The 12452-nt window shown below is 39.0% G+C and overlaps 1 long non-coding RNA gene and 1 pseudogene across 4 annotated transcripts in view; both read right to left on the bottom strand.

The window, feature by feature from the left end:
• The window catches only part of LOC134807806 (uncharacterized), a 415718-nt gene that overhangs the window by 62770 nt on the left and 340496 nt on the right, over nucleotides 1-12452 (bottom strand). The window lies entirely within an intron of this gene.
• Nucleotides 4819-12452, bottom strand: part of LOC112208129 (uncharacterized) — a 37873-nt pseudogene continuing 30239 nt past the window's right edge.

Genomic DNA, 12452 nt, shown 5'->3' with positions numbered 1-12452 from the left:
TTCACTCTCCCTATGACTATCTTTTTCCAAAGGCCTTTTGTCACAGGGGACCCATAGTATGTAAATAAAGAATGGAAATAACGGAAGAATGACAGGATTGACAATGTTATCTTTTTATCTTTCCTTGGAAGTTTAGATGTGTAGCAATACTTCGGTATATATAGTCTATGCACATCATATAAAGGCAACATTTCAAATGTCAACAAAATCAATATAAGTACAAACTGAGCTCTCTTCTGAAAAATAAATGAAATCTATGTGGAATTGATTCTGATATTTTGCATCTACAGCTCCTAAAACCGTGATGTCACGTCTTTCCCAGCAACTGCTTGCTATGCACATAATACACCAAAAAGGGAATTTAAATTGGTTTCATTAAAATATACTCTTCTGACTCAGGTCCCAGACCAATTATATCTGCATGAATATATGAGGTTCCTGGAAGCCAAGAAAAGAAAGTATTTGTGTTTGGCATTTATTTGTATTTATATATATGCAAGGCTGTATAGTTTAAGAACCCAGATTTCAGAAAGAAATCCAGGTAGAAATAAATTTTAAAAACAGACAAAAGCCTTTTGATGTATTATTGCACAGATAGTACTTTACTACACAAGCGGCATGTAACATGTCTTGTACTAGGTTATGCGTGCATTTTAATAATTCCTTTACAGCCACAGTGTGTCTGGAATTGGTTCCTTCCGGTGGGTTCTTGGTCGGGCTGACTTCAAGAATTTAGCCGCGGACCTTCGCGGTGAGTGTTACAACTCTTAAACATGGTGTGTCCGGAGTTTGTTCCTTCAGATGTGTCCAGAGTTTCCTCCTTCTGGTGGGTTCCTGGTCTCCTTGACTTCAGGAACAAAGCCGCCGGACCCTCACGGTGAGTGTTACAGCTCTTAAAGATAGTGTGTCCGGAGTTTGTACCTTCAGATGTTCAGATGTGTCCGGAGTTTCTGCCTTCTGGTGGGTTCGTGGTCTTCGCTGACTTCAGGAGTGAAGCCACAGACCTTCCCAGTGAGCGTCACAGCTCTTAAAGGTGGCGCGTCCGGAGTCGTTTGCTCCTCCCAGAAGGTTCGTGGTCTCACTGACTTCAGGAATGAAAGTGCAAACCTCACGGTTAGTGTTCCAGCTCATAAAGGTAGTGCAAACCCAAAAAGTCAGCAGCAGTAAGAGTTATTGTGAAGAATGGAAGAACAAAGCTTACACAGCCTGGAAGCGGACCTGATCCGGTTGCCACTGCCAGCTGTGGGGATGGCCAGCTTTTATTCCATTATTTGGCCCCACCCACATCCTGCTGATTGGTCCATTTCACAGAGTGCTGATTGGTGCGTTTTTACAGAGTGCTGACTGGTGTGTTTACAATCCTTTAGCTAGACACAGAGCGCTGATTGGTGCATTTACAATCCTTTAGCTAGACACAAAAGTTCTCCAAGTCCCCACCAACCCAGAAGCCCAGCTGGCTTCACCTCTCAATAACAGACTAGTGCAAAGGGAACAGACATCTTTACCCACTGGCCACTATCTGATAACTAGGTTATGCCTGCATTTTAATAATTCCTTTAGAGCCATAGCACACTAGTGCAAAGGGAACAGAAATCTTTACCCACTGGCCACTGTAATGATTCAAGAGAGTCTGAAACTCAAGTGTAAGATTTCAACTTCTGAGGTGTAAACCTCCTATTTAAGAATTTCAATCAAGTCATAATCAATGACTCTGGGAGAACCCACCAGAAAGAAGCCTGGCATTTGAGCTCCAATAAGGCACTCAGATTAATTCCAAACAGGGGTGGGGTTTACTCATGCAGACTGATAAGAATAAGCACTAAGGCTCCCTGCCCAAAGAAAAATACAGATGTAGCCCGGGTTTTTCAATGTCACCTTTGTATTGACACAAAGCATACATGTAATAAAGTGTACAAATTGGAAGTTCATACCTCAGTGAATGCTCATAAATGCATATGCCTGGCTGGATGTGGTGGCTCATACCTGTAATCCCAGCACTTTGGGAGGCTGAGGCAGGCAGATCGCAAGGTCAGGAGTTCGAGACCAAACTGGCCAATATGGTGAAACCCCATCTCTACTAAAAATACAAAGAAAATTAGCCAGGCGTGGTGGCGTGCACCTGTAGTCCCAGCTACTCAGGAGGCTGAGGCAGAAGAATGGCTTGAACCCAGGATGCAGAGGTTGCAGTGAGCTGAGACAGTGCCACTGCACTCCAGGCTGGGTGACAGAGCAAGACTCCATCTTAAATAAATAAATGAATAAATGCATTTGCCTATGAAGCCATCATTCAACTTCAGTTGCAGAAAAAAGTTAACATCCAGAAAATTTCTTTGTGCACCACCAAGTCAAGAATCCTCATTCAGAGTGAACGATTCTTCTCATTTTTATTAGCATGATCTTTTTTCTTTCTATTTTTGAATTAAGTATAAATAAATAAATGGAATGATACAGAATGTATTTTCTTTGTGTCTGGCTGTTGTGCCCACCATTAGACGATATAGTTACCTATGTTATGGTACATAGCTGTACTTTGTTTTGATTACTATTTAAGGTCCCAGTACAATAACATAATATGATTATTCATTCACTGTACTGCTGATGAATCCTTGGGTTTTTTTCTCGTTTGGGGCTGTTGTAAATAAAGTTGTCATGGGCATTATTATACAAATCCTTTGTCTGGTTCTTAAAATTTAATGCTTAATATGTATTTATTATTAATGGATTTCCTTTTGCTCTATGCTTAGTAAAAGAAATACTGAACATTTCTTATATTTTTAGCATTAACAGATAGCTACTAACAATTTTTCTAAGTGATTATACAAATTGATACACTTACCTTCAAAGTATGGGTGTTCTAGCTGCTATAAACACTAGCTTACTCTTGATGTCATTAGTCTTTTCAGTCATGGTATCTCACTGTGTTTTAAATTTGCATTTCAGATGCATAATGATGGTGAGTCTCTTCCTTACTGTCATTGGTCATTTGAATTTCCTCTTTTGTAAAGTGGCTATTCAAGCTTTTTACCAATTTCTTTTTTTAATTTTGTGTGTGTGTGTGACTTTTTATTATAGATTTGTCAGAATACTTTATATTTTATGGAAATGAGTCTTTGCCACTTATTTGTATCATGAATATTGTCACTCACAATGATGTTTTTTGATGAACAGATGCTCACAATTTTAAAGTACATTTATCCATATTTTATGTGCCTTCTTCAAGAAATTGTTGTCTATTCTAAGCCGAGTTCACTAAGATACTTTCTTATATATATTTAGATACATTGTTTTGCTGTCTCCCAGGCTGGAGTGAAATGTTGTGATCATGGTCCAAGGCAGCCTAAAATTCCCCCTCAAGGGATCCTCTTGCTTCAGCCTCCTGAGTAGCTGGAATTAAAGGCATGAGCCACCTTGCCAGGTACCTATGCTTTCTTTAGACATTTTGTTATTTTACCTTTTACTTTTTTTATTTTTTATTTTATTTTAAGTTCCAGGATACATGTGCAGAACGTGCAGGTTTGTTATATAGGTATACATGTGCCATGGTGGTTTGCTGCACCTATCAACCCGTCATCTAGGTTTTAAGCCCCGCATGCATTAGGTATTTGTCCTAATGCTTTCCCTCTCCTTGCCTCCCACTCCCCTATAGGCCCCAGTGTGTGATGTTCCCATCCCTGTGTCCATGTGTTCTCATTGTTCAACTCACACTTATGAGTGAGAACATACGGTGTTTGGTTTTCTGTTCCTGTGTTTGCTGAGAATGATGGTTTCCAGCTTCATCCATGTCCCTGCAAAGGACACGATCTCATTCCTTTTTAGGGCTGCATAGTATTTCATGGTGTATATGTGCCACATTTTATCTATTTTATCATTAATGGGCATTTGGGTTAGTTCCAAGTCTTTGCTATTGTAAATAGTGCTGCAATAAACATACGAGTGCATGTGTCTTTATAGTAGAATGATTTATAATCCTTTGGGTATATACCCAGTAATAGGATTGCTGAGTTAAATCTCTACCTTTTACATTTAAAGTTATGATTCATCTCAAGCTAAGTTTTGTATATGGTAAGAAGAGGGATCATGTTTTGCTTTTTTTGTTTTATCTTGAGATAGTCTATAATTCTAATATCATTCATTGCAAAGAAAAATACTGGTTTTTATTTGGTTTGCTTTTTTGTTGTAATAAGGTCGTGCTTACTGTGTGCAATTCCAAAAGGACACAACTTGTTCCTCCAGCTAACAGTTGATAGGGCATTGGGTCCTAACATAGTATTCACGTTTTGTATTTTAACACTTTCTTATTGTCTTTATTTACTTACTTTCTTATATTTTAAATTTAAATTTTATTTTATTTATTCATTTCTTTTTGAGACAGGGTCTCACCCTGTTGCCCAGGCTGTAGTACAGTGGCACAATCATGGGTGACTGCAGACTCAAACTCCAGCTCACGCTATCCTCCTGCTTCAGTATCCCGATTAGATGGGACTACAGGCATGTGCCACCATGCTGAGAGGTGACAGAGTGCTGGCAGCCCTCGCAGCCCTCGCTCACTCTTGGTGCCTCCTCAGCCTCAGCGCCCATTCCGGCCATGCTTGAGGAGCCGTTCAGCCTGCCGCTGCACCGTGGGGGCCCTTCTCTGGGCTGGCCAAGGCCAGAGCCAGCTCCCTCGGCTTGTGGGGAGGTGTGGAGGGAGAGGCACGGGTGGGAACCGGGGCTGCGCGCCACGTTTGCGGGCCAGCGCGAGTTCTGGGAGGGGGTGGACTCGGCGGGCCCCACACTTGGAGCAGCCAGCCAGCCTGCAAGCCCCGGGAAGTGAGGAGCTTAGCACCTGGGCCAGCAGCTGCTGTGCTCAATTTTTCGCCTGGCCGTAGCTGCTTTCCCACAGGGCAGGGCTTGGGACCTGCAGCCTGCCATGCCTGAGCCTCCCTCCACCGCCATGGGCTCCTGCGCAGCCCGAGCCTCCCCGATGAGTGCCGCTTCCTGCTCCACGGTGCCCAGTCCCATCAACCGCCCAAGGGCTGAGGAGTGCAGGCGCACGGCGTGGGGCTGGCAGGCAGCTCCACCTGCGGCCCCGGTGCGGGATCCACTGGGTGCAGCCAGCTGGGCTCCTGAGTCTGGTGGGGACTTGGAGAACCTTTATGTCTAGCTAAGGGATTGTAAATACACCAATCAGCACTCTGTATCTAGCTCAAGGTTTGTAAACACACCAGTCAGCACCCTATGTCTAGCTCAGGGTTTGTGAATGCACCAATCCACACTCTATATCTAGCTACTCTGGTGGGGATGTGGAGAACTTTTGTCTAGCTCAGGGATTGTAAATGCACCAATCAACACCCTGTCAAAATGGACCAATCAGCTCTCTGTAAAACAGACCAATCGGCTCTCTGTAAAATGGAGCAATCAGCAGGATGTGGGTGGGGCCAGATAAGAGAATAAAAGCAAGCCGCCAAGGCAGCAGTGGCAACTTGCTTGGGTCCACTTCCACACTGTGGAAGGTTTGTTCTTTCACTCTTTGCAATAAATCTTGCTGCTGCTCACTCTTTGGGTCCACACTGCCTTTATGAGCTGTAACACTCACCGCAAAGGTCTGCAGCTTCATTCCTGAAGCCAGTGAGACCACGAACCCACCAGGAGGACCAAACAACTCCAGACACGCCGCCTTAAGAGCTGTAATACTCACCATGAAGGTCTGCACCTTCACTCCTGAGCCAGCAAGACCACGAACCCAACAGAAAGAAGAAACTCCGAACACATCTGAACATCAGAAGGAACAAACTCTGGACACGCCGCCTTTAAGAACTGTGACACTCAGCGCGAGGGTCCGCGGCTTCATTCTTGAAGTCAGTGAGACCAAGAACCCACCAATTCCGGACACAATGCCTTGTTCATTTTTTCTTTTTATCTTTTGTAGAGACAGGATGCACTTTTTTGCCCAACTGTGTCTCAAGCTCCTGACCGCGAGTGATACTACCATTTTGGCCTCCCAAAGTGTTTAGGCTATAGGCACAAGCCATTGTGCTCAGCCTTAAGACATTCCTATATTGCTACAACTGAAATTTTTTTTCCTATTCTATGCTACTTCTTTAATGCAAAAGGATATATTAATTTTTTAAAACTTTATGATATAGTCCAATAAAATAGGTAAGAGGGGAGGTCAAGGCTAGTTACTATAGTCTGATAAGAAGGTATTTTATTCTCAGCAGAAAATTGTATTTCTGGAGGAAAAATGCTACACAACTTTGTTAAACAAAGAATCTGTTCTCTCTCTCTTCTGAAATGTTAAAGCATGATTTAAAGAAGTGACTGGGTCTCTCTTGATTAGCTGGCACAGCAGCCAATAGTTCTAATCTGATGACTACAAATAAAATTACTGCAAGATTCAGTTTGTGTAATTTTCATGTTTTGAACTCCCCTTCCATAGCAGTTTGGTATCTAGCAAATGCAGTAGGCCTTTTAATTTTTTTAGGTACAAGCAGCAGCTATGTTACACATGAGAAAAGAACTATGTTGATTTGAAACTCATGGGCAGCATCAGAAGCAGAGACAAGCTGTATCTAAAGCGGACAAAAACTAAAGTGAACAAAAACAATGGAATAAAAAAGAGACTGGGCACGTGGCTCACGCCTGTAATCCCAGTACTTTAGGAGGCGGAAGTGGGAGGATTGCTTGAACTCGAGAGTTTGAGGCCAGCCTGGGCAACATAACAAGGCGTTGTATCCACAAAAATAAAAAAAAAAATTAGATAAGTGTTGTGGTGCATGCCTATAGTCCCAGCTACTAGGGAGGCTGGGGTGGGAAAATTCCTTGAGAGGCTGAGGTTGCAGTGAGACATGATCACACCATAGCACTCCAGCCTGGGTGGCAGAGTAAGACCCTGTCAAAAAAAAAAAAAAAAAAAAAAAATAGACATATGCTGCTAAGTGAATTTTAAAAAGCAATGCTAAAATAATATCTTTTCTTAAATCTACCTGGTTTTCTAAGAACTTTCTACTTAATTACCTTTTTGGGGAGATCATACGCAGATTTGCTGGCTCTGCCAAAACTCTAGAAGATCATCTATAGTATTCTAAGCCATTACTGGCTACTGTTACTTGACCTAGAGTTATTTTATTATTTATTCTATTATAGCAATATTAGATCAAGGACAATGTAAAAGAAAAGTCCAAGGGAATAAAGTGGGAACAAGCAGTCAGACTATGAGGAAGGGCATGCTACACAGATGGTACTAAAATGTGCGGCCCACAACCAGCGAAATAAAGATAGGGAGAGGGAAGAGAGTATTGCAAAATATATTTTCCCAGAAATTTCCATTTTCCCATTGGAAGGAGACCATAACGCACAACAATATAAAATATCTAATTCCTTTTTGACATCTCCCAGAGAACATTTGAGCTTTTTGTAAAATTTAATTGGAGCAACAAAAACAACAAAAACACTCAACCAGAAAGGTAACACGCTTGTGCACTAAAATGATACAACATTAATGAAAGAAATATTAAAAGACATCTCATATCCATGAGGGGGGAGGGGGGAGGGATAGCATTAGGAGATATACCTAATGTTAAATGATGAGTTAATGGGTGCAGCACACCAACATGGCACATGTATACATATGTAACTAACCTGCACGTTGTGCACATGTACCCTACAACTTAAAGTATAATAAAAAAATTAAATAAATAAATAAATAAATAATATTATTAAAATGTCCATACTACTCAAAACAATCTACAGATTCAACGTGATCTCTGCCAGAAGTCCAATGGCATTTTGTTACAGAAATAGAAACAGCAATTAGAAACTAAATATGAAACTACAAAAATCCTCAAATAATCAGAACAATCTTGATCAATAAGAACAAAGATGGAGACATCAAACTTCCTAACTTCAAATTATTTTACAAAGGTATAATAATCAAAACACTATGGTACTAGCATAAAAACACACATATAGACCAATGGAACAGAATAGAGAGCCCAGAAATAAGCCCATGTGAATAAAAATCAACTAATCTTTGACAAGGGCACCAAGATTACAAAATAGGAAACAAACCCTTCAATAAATGCGTTAGAAAAACTTCATATTCATAAGCAAAAGAATGAAAGTATAACCTTACTTTACTTACACAAAAAACAATTCAAAGTAGACTGAAGATTTAAATATAAACCTGAAAATGTAAAATATCCTAGAAAAAAAAAAGCAGAGCAGAAAAACTCCTTGGCATTGGTCTTGGCAATGATTTTTTGGACATGACACCAAAACACAGGCAATAAAGGCAAAAATAAACAAGTAGGACTACATCAAACTAAAAAATTTTTGTAGAGCACAAGAAACAATCAGCAGAATGAAAGGGCAACTTACAGAAACATTAAAAAATGTTCAAACCACATATCTAACAAGGAGTTAATATTCATAACATATAAGGAATTCATACAACTGTATATTAAATAACCAAATAAAAAAATGAGGAAAGGACATAAATAAATACTTCTAAACAGAAGAAATTAAAATGGCCAAAAGATATATGAAAAGGTGGGAATGTAAATTTGTATAGCCATTGTGGAAAAGAATATGGAGACTTTTTAAAAAAATTAAAAATAGTGCTGCTAGTAGTACAGCACACACACACTACTACTACTTCTACAACACACACACAAACACACACACACAACTCGGTGTACATCAAAAGTAATGAAAATCAGGATCAGGAAGAAATACCTGCACCCTCATCCCTCACATTAATTGCAGCATTATTCACTATAGTCAAGTTATGGAATCAACCTAACAGTCCTCTGATGGATGAATGAAGAAAGAAAATCTGTTTATATATATACATACACATATATATGTGTATGTATAAATATATGTAAAATATACACACATATATACATATATGTACATATATGCACACATATATAAGTGTATCTATAGCTATATCTATATATTTATATATACATGTATCTATATATAGATTTATATATTTATATAGATAGATAGATAGATATACTGCTTAAAAAAGGAAAATCTTTCCATTTGCGACAACATAGATGGAGCTGGAAGACGGAGCTGGAAGAAATAAGCAAAGAAAGAAATATGGCATGATCTCACTTATATGTAAAATCTATAAAAGTCAAACTCAGTACAGCAGCAGAATGTTGGCAGCCAGAGGTGGGAGGTGGGGAAAATGGAAAGATATTGGTCAAAGAGTACAAAGTTTCAGTTATGCAAGACAAATAACTTCTGGAGATCTAATATACAGCATGGGGACGAAAGTTAAAAATACTGTATTACATACTTGGAATTTGCCAAGAGGATAGATCTTACATTTAATCTATTCACCACATGCACACAAACACACAATGATACCTATGTGAAGATAGATATGTTAGTTAGCTTCATTGTGGTAAGCATTTCACAATGTATACTTGTATAAGAACATCAAGTTGTAAACCTTACATATCTATATGTATATATAATTTTATATATTAGTATCTTAAAGCTGTTAGCAAAATATGCCATTTTTAAAGAAGGAATTTAATTGGAGAGGACAGAGATAATCTCTCTATCTGTTTCATGTTAAAAAACTAGCTCTGTTTAATGGAAATAGGCACCTATTATCTGATCAGTTCTTCTCTTTATTTCATTAAAAAGATTTTTATAAAGGCGGAGTTTTTTTTCTGACTTAGACCAGTGAGATTGCATTAAACATACACATACAAACACACTCACAAAAGAGGACTCTCTAGCCAGATACGGTCTCATCATTTCGTGTTTCTAGCAAGATAATTATAGTGTAAAACATAGAAAAATGTGGGTACGAAGAGCTTCATTTTCTGCCTAGCTTGCTGAAGGTCAAAGTTTGGTAACCTGTGGAGGAAGCCTTCTAGTGTGAGCCCATCATCACATCATGAACAGCAAATATAGCATCAGCTTCCTTCCTGAGCCTTGTGATTGTTCTGTGCTGGAAGGGGAAAATCAGTAGAGGACATCCTGAGGAAGTGAAAATCAGCTTTGCCTTACTTCATTTGTACCAGCTTTCAGAATAAGATGATATTGCCACTGATGAGTTTCTTTTAAATGACTGTTTTCTCCAGTGGTATTTTATAAACGGTTGTTGCATTAAAGAGTAAATGAAACTTCCCTGAAGAACACACTCCACCATGCCTTTAGTGTCTTTACTGACACATCTGGGAAGACGGATGGACCCTAAAGAGCTAGCTGCAAACTAAGTGAGTCACATTTGTCTCCCAGGAATGTTTTATATGCTGCAAAATGTGACAAAGGCCATTACGGAGATTATATTTCCCAGCAATGAATCCGCTGTCCATCCTCTGCTATTCCAAACATTCAGAAAATTGCTCAGGAATTACTGATGGCCCAGAAAGCAAGCAGTCATTGACTAGCTGCCCTAATATTTTCCCTGAAGATAGGGCAATGACAGTAAATTTCTTAAATTGAGAATGGGTGTTGAAATATATGAAAAAAAAACTTTCTAAATTCTACTCATTCAAAGTTCTATATAAAAATATTTTCCACAGTTTATGTTGATAATCAGGTGTATGTTACTATCAGCTAAACGAAAAATTTCAATATTGCAAAATATATATTCTTGGCTTTCTTCTAAAATTTGTCATCTTTGCTACCTATTCATTTACAAATGTTAAATTGTTTAAGTCAACTAAATCCTTGTACTATTTACTGAGAATATTTAAGCTAGAAACACGGTCTCTGACATTGAGAAGAGTATGAAAATAAAATTAAATGATACATATGCAGCAAAAGTGCACAATTAAGAAGTAGACTACTTGATGCATATCTGGATACATTAGCAGTAGATACACTTACAGGATGCAATAATTGTCAATGTTTCCAGGAAGCAAGTCCAATTCATGGTGGTCATTAAAGGATGAACTGTTAATTTGACAAGTCAAAATGTGGGATACACTTTTAAGACACTTATGGATTCAGTAAAAATGTATGTGTTGTGTATTAAAGCCACATCACATCCAGGCATGAAAGATGCTGTTTGGCCCAACACACCCATCAGCTCTGACTACTGTCTTTCATGCTGCTTTTGGTTTACATCCTGTGCCTGGGTTCTCAAATGGCTCAGTTTCAGAGCTCTCTCAGAACTACAGCTTTTAGCCCTGGTTTTCAGCATTCCCCCAGTTTTGCCCTTTGAAACTCCCAGTAACCTTTGTAAGGCGTTTCACTTTATATGCAAGGCTCTGTTTCTCAAATCATGCACAGGAACTCCTGATTTCTTTTCATTGACCTCTAGAACTAACTTCTTGTACTCCTGGAATAGGACCATGCTGTACTTGCTGGTGACAAATAGTAAACAGAATGCCAGTCAGAAACATAACAAAACAAAATAACAACAATAATGTATGTTTCTTTACCTGGGCATTAATTTTCCTGAAACTAATTGTTTGAGCATATCAGAATGACTTGTGAACCTCTTTACCCATAACATTATCCATCATCCATAGCGTTATTATGTTTGTGTTTTTAGTCTATAACTGAAATCTAGCAGCTTCATCCTGCCTCTTGCCAAGAGAAGCTATAATGCTCAGTGAAGAACCTGATGTGGCCCCACAAATACACTCTTATGTAAACAATTAAATGTAGTGATTGAACCCACTTTCTGTCACCTCAGAAGGACAATCAACTTTTAGGACCATTCTTAAACATTTAAAGGACTTGGGGCAGATATAGCAGGCAAGAGAAAACATAAAAAGACCGAGACTTAATATAATATAGAATTGATCTTGCATAACTGCAAAACCTCTAGCTTCTGCATATTCCTTTATTACTGGAAAATTCTGAACTTACTGCTTTTATCTGGGCCCCAACTTACTTTCTGCCATATTGAATAGTAGTCAGTTACTTAGAAACAATTAATATAGCTTATTGTAATGAATTTCTTCTTCACCCTTAAAAAAGTATGTGTGTGTGCATGCATTTGTGTGTGTAATAAAAGCATAGCATATAAATATATGTATTCATTTTTAGTATACAGTTTTCCAGTTCTAATAAGTTATCAAGGAGGAATTAATTATCAGGCCATGATATGAGAGGTGAGGGAAAACCTACTTCTCAGCAGTCAGGTCAGCATCAAAGAGAAGCTGATTGAATTGACTTGGAACACAGCAGAAAATGGGAAGTAATGTCAGGAGCTCAGGAAGACAGAGTAGAGTTGATAAATCAGTCCCGAACATGCAAAGTCATTATTGTAAAGGGCAGTGAAAAGACCAAGAAGTGAGCTTGATAGAGCTGGATGAATTGGTGGTTAGCCAGGAGGCCTAAAGATCTGAAATTGTTAGTTGAGCCTTGAGTGTTACCTGCTTCTACACCTTTCTACTTCACGAGCCAAACCACTTTTTAAAAAAGGCAGAATGTCTCCTACTCTAAAAGAATGTAGCAGAGAAAATCAAGACATGATACTTCACACA

The sequence above is a fragment of the Pan troglodytes genome, chromosome 12 (assembly GCF_028858775.2).
Source record: "Pan troglodytes isolate AG18354 chromosome 12, NHGRI_mPanTro3-v2.0_pri, whole genome shotgun sequence".
Lineage (NCBI taxonomy): Eukaryota > Metazoa > Chordata > Mammalia > Primates > Hominidae > Pan > Pan troglodytes.
This window is presented reverse-complemented; position numbering and strand designations above follow the sequence as displayed.